This window comes from Panthera tigris, chromosome B3 (genome assembly GCF_018350195.1).
Source record: "Panthera tigris isolate Pti1 chromosome B3, P.tigris_Pti1_mat1.1, whole genome shotgun sequence".
NCBI classification, from domain to species: Eukaryota; Metazoa; Chordata; class Mammalia; order Carnivora; family Felidae; genus Panthera; species Panthera tigris.
Genome location: NC_056665.1, coordinates 142,811,928 through 142,816,791, shown reverse-complemented (window position 1 = coordinate 142,816,791; position 4,864 = coordinate 142,811,928). Strand labels below are relative to the sequence as shown.

General features: G+C 55.7%; 1 long non-coding RNA gene across 1 annotated transcript; it reads right to left on the bottom strand.

The window, feature by feature from the left end:
• Positions 1 to 1,932: 1,932 nt before the first annotated feature.
• On the bottom strand, positions 1,933 to 4,593 carry LOC122239710. Its single transcript, XR_006219094.1, has 2 exons — positions 4,264 to 4,593; positions 1,933 to 3,299 (listed from the first exon to the last, which is right to left on the bottom strand). It is a non-coding gene; the product is annotated as an uncharacterized LOC122239710 (long non-coding RNA).
• Positions 4,594 to 4,864: the final 271 nt, after the last annotated feature.

Here is a 4,864-nt window from a genome sequence, read left to right as displayed (position 1 = left end):
TGGCGAGACCACCTCTCCATGGCATCGTCTACAATATTTTTATTCATATTCCAGGGGATGGCTGAACTACAGTAGCTAAATCACTCTGCTTGTGTCTATTTCTGGTGATGAATTCCATGAGGCGGGATTGCTGGGTCCAGGGGTTCACAAGGTTTTAAGACTTGGGGTCAGTGGTGTCAGAGCCCTCCAGGGAGGGCCGGGGGACCCACACGTCCCGCAGCCCCATCACCTTCTAGTGAAGAGTTAGCCCCACACCTGGTGCCCCCTTCCCCGGGGGTTGGGTCCTTGGTATGCAGTGGTGTGGAAAAGACTTGGCAAATTCTCCAAGAACCGTCTTCTCCTCCACCTTCCCCCGGGGACCACCGCCTGCTGTCCCTCCCCGGCCCCCGCACGGTTCCCTTCTGGGGCTCACGCCCACTGAATCACAGCCCTCCAGCACGGCCAGGCCCAGGAAGGCTGTCCTACGAAATAGAAATCCAGGGCGGAGCGCTGGCCCAGAAGCCAGAATCTTGCTCCCTGCCCTGCATCACTCTCTCTAAATGTAGAATCCAGCCAGGATCATGCATGCTCCGTCAGAAACCAGAGGTGATCAGTTTTGTTTTGTTTTGTTTTGTTTTTTTCTCCCTCCTCTCTTCTCAAGTCTGGAAAATTCCTGCAGATGCTGCGTTGGGACTGTTAAGAAAACACTGGATTCCCATGAAAGATGAGACTTTGCTTTTTTAAAAGAAAAGGTTTTATATGTTTTCAAATAACCTGAAGCAGCCGCATAAACCTAGCACGAGGGTGGGCCCCGTGTGGCCCCCGCTGGCAGGTTGGAGGGGACGTGGGCTTGGAGTGGCAGCCGGTGGTCCGCAGAAGGGGACAGCCCGGGGAGTGAAAAGGAGCTCTGTCCCCTGGACCCTGTCTGTCACAACTAGAAAACATTGGCTGGGGCATTTGCTGGCTCTAAAAAAACCAGTGTGCATGTTGTAGGCAGTTGCTGACAGCCCCTCCCGGGGCCAGCCCTTCATCCGGGGCCCAAGGGACCTCCTACTGCCGGACCCTCCTTCCAGACCCCCAAGGGGCCTGCAGGAAAAGAGGAGGGAGGTTGTAGCCCGCAGCTCCTTGGCCATCGTGAGCCAACTTTTATTGCTGTTTCCTTCTCGGGAAGCAAAAGCCAACACAAGCAAATAAAAACAAAGCCCTGGGGTGCCCGTGTGGAGGGCGTCACACACCATGCCTCCTGTAATTCTCACGGGACACCTGCCAGGGAGGCGTCCCCACCCGCGTTGGGCGGACGAGGGCACTGAGGCCAGAGAGGTGAAGGGACATGCCCAGGAGCACCGAGGTAACTGGGGTTGGAATGGGAATCTGCCAAAACCCATCTCCCCAGGTGGCCTCCTCCCCTCCACCCTGCCCTGCAATTAAACGAGCAGCATCTGCTCTGAGTGGTTCCTGGTTTCCAGCACTTTCTCCTCCTCCGCTACAGAGGGAGCACGTTGAGGTGCAGGCCTCCTGGGAGAGAAGCGCGTGTCAACTTGGGGGTGCCTCACTCCCCGGTTACCTGGAGAATGGGACTGTTCATGGGGGTGGAGGTGGGGGGTGCCTTTCTGGGGGGCTAATTTCCGACGGAGGTAGCTGTAATTCCGACTTCCACCAGCAGGGCGCCCGTGTCCCCACACCCTCTCCTCCCCCACCAGCAGATTCTCTTTACCTTGTTGCCGACCTGATGGGTAAAACATATACCCTGGCTTAAAAAAAAAATTGTATATATATATTTCCACTGAAAAGTGACACGTGCTCCTTAAACACATTTGGGAAACTACAGGAAATAGACATAACGTTTGTGCTCCCAGGGCCGTGATAGGGGCCGGGGGTCCTAAGCACCTGCTCTGGGAATATCTGCCGAATAAGTGAACAAGGAAACAAAATTACCACGGGTCCACCGACAAGCTCTGTCAACATTTTGGTGTGTGTATTTTCTCCGAGTAGTTTTCTTGCATCGCTTAGGTTTGTTTACATTCATTATGATCTCCTGGCAGACACAGTTTCCTATCATGTTTCTTTCATTCCACATCATCTGACACATATGCTTCCCTCTTCTATGTAGCATTTTAAACATCTCTATAATATCCTGCCAGTGTGCGAACCACAGCTTACTTGAATCTTCTCCTGTGGAACTTTGAGGCTGTTTTCCATTTCTCTCTTTGTAAATGTCACAGCTGCTGTCAGTTATACGGGGCCCTGTGTCCATATTTCAGCTTATTTCCTAAGGAGAGAGTCTCAGAAGGAAGATGCACTTGGTCAAAGGTTTCCTTTTCAAATCTGATTTCATATTTTTTAAGAGTGACATACCTTATGAAACAGCTTTATATCTGTTGAGAAACCTGGTTACAAGTTCTTTTTTTTTAATATTGTTTTTAAAAATGCCTTGTTCTGAACAATATCCTGTGCCTTTGAGAAAACAGCGGCGGATATGAAAGGAGATTTGCTCCCTGCGAGCTCTTAGGAGGCGATCTGGCTCAGGAAACAGGCACATCAGATCTGTGCGTGTATCTGATGGTTACCATGGCAACAAGTCATTTAACACAACGCTCGGTTACAGCATTGATCAATAAGGGAGGGGGCAAGAGTGAAACAAATTAGTTGGCGTCTGAACAGTCCCCCAGGGATAACAGCAATAACACGGACCGCTCTGTCTGTCCCCGTCCCCAGGCGGGGACCTGGGTGGGTGGAAGAAGCAGCAGTGAAGTCCCCTCCACCCTGGGTTGGGATGTGTGGGGCAGGGGTGCAGAGAATAGTCACATGGGGCTGAGAAACCCGTTCCTCCAAACCAGATCCTGGGGCAAGAGGGGCCTGAGACAAGGTTGGGGACCTGAGATCCTGGGGCCAGGGGGACAGAAGGCCACGTGGGAAGAGGCTGGGATGGACCCCAGGGCCTGAGCACAGCCAGTCCCAGCTTCTCCACACTCCTGCAGTGTGTTGGCATGGCCAGCTGGGACAGCTTGCTGCCTTCCTCTCGCTTGGGTGGGGAGTCGAGTCCAGAGAGGAGCCGTGACTCCCTCCACACACTCGGCAGCTCCGTGTCCCAGCCCAACTCTCTGCGGGGGTGATGTGGGTCCAGCAGTGGCGAGACCCCACGTGCCCTCAAGGAGGTCCCAGCCTGGTGGGGGAGAAAGCAGCCTTCATGGGTTCACTCACTTCTTCATCCACAAATACTTCCTGAGCGTGTCTGTGGGGCTGTGCCCTGGCCTGGGCAGACAGCGGAGACCCATGTGGACGGGGCATGGGCTCTGGGGTCAGATCACGGCTCCGAGATCCTGTAATGTGTTATGATAATGATGGAAAGCCTTAGACCCGGGCCTGGGAGACACGGAGGGCTCAGTGGGCATCACAATGACAATGGTCTGAAGGGGAGGCAGAGTCTGATGGGTGTGAGGAAGAAGGGCTTTCTTTGGGGGGGGGGTACCCTACTAAGTCTACTGAATCCTGAGAGTTGACATGGGGAAGGTCAACCTGGGGAAGTGGAGTTCAAGGGCCAGGGGGTGGCTGGGATTACTCCAGGGGCAAGGGTGGAGCAAAGTGAGGGCGTCTGGGACCGTCCATGGCTGTGCCATTTTGCCTCCAAGCTCTAAGGGAGTAGGGGTGAGTGGGGTGGGTTCAAGGGGCTCCTGCCTGTCTTCAAAGGTCTGGGATGAATAACTGGGAAGCTGAATTAGAGACACCCCAGGTTTTCCCAACATGCCATCCTGGGTGTGGAAGGGGGCTAACTTTCAGGGACTGCTCACCATAGTTGGGGGGCGGGGGCGCCTCTTCAAAGGACTTCCCCAAATAAGCGTAGAGTTGAGACCCTCTTACTAGAAGGTAATTCAACAACTTGTATCCCAAACGTGTAACTGTCCCAATCTTTGGATTATTTGGGAAACAGTCCCAAACCCAGAGACGGTCACAACAGGGGCTGGAAGTGACACGGGCACCCCAAATCATGCACTGGTTAAGTAAATAACGATTCATTTTCTTGCTGTAACTCAGGTGTCTACCAGGGTGCAGCCAGCCATTGCCCTGTGCCCTGTTTGGGGCAGGAATTGGGGCATCCACTCCTCCTTTGAGGACCCAGAAGAAACTGGTCTGGTCTTGGAGTGGTCCGGGGTTCAGGGCCCCGCTTGGCCAGCCCTGGTTCTGACTCCTCCCACACTTCCTCCCTGTTGAGTTGGGCAAGTCACTGAAGCCGGTCTGTGCCTCAGCCTTCTCATCTGTAACACGGGCAGAGGGATCTGTGCTTACCTCAATGCAAGTAACCATGCGCAGTATCTGCCTTGGTGCCTGTCACAGTCAGCCATCAGGAAATAATGACCTTCGTCTATTTATTCCATGTTCTTGTGCTTCTAACAGGGTCTGGGGCTGGCTTGGGAACCCAACTGCCACGGAGAAGAGAACAGCCCTTGGGGCCCCGCGCGGCTGGGCTAGAATTCCAGGCCCACCAGATCCTGGCTGTGTGACCTCGGTGGGTCACTTAACATCTCTGGGCTTCGCCGCGCCCGTGGGTCGGTGGGGCTGCGAGCCCCCTTGGCTGGGGACGCTGTGCAGGGCGTTTGCTCAGGGAGCCCAGCGAGGAGGCAGCGGGAGCTGCGTGTGTCCCCTGGGGGAGCGGGGTCGTCGGGGCCACTGCCCCCCAGAGAGCGGGTTTGGGTTGTGCAGCGCCTGCGTGCCGCGTGGGGGCGCTGCCGGGCAGGGGCGCCTGCACCTGCGCCCGACCGGCCTCGCAGGCTCCGCGAGCGGCCGGCAGGAGGCAGGCTGTCCCCGCGAGCCGGCCGTGTCCTCGCGTCACCCCGCCGCCAGCCCCGCCCGCTTAAAGGGCCAGGCGCGCACTAATGCGCGGAGGACC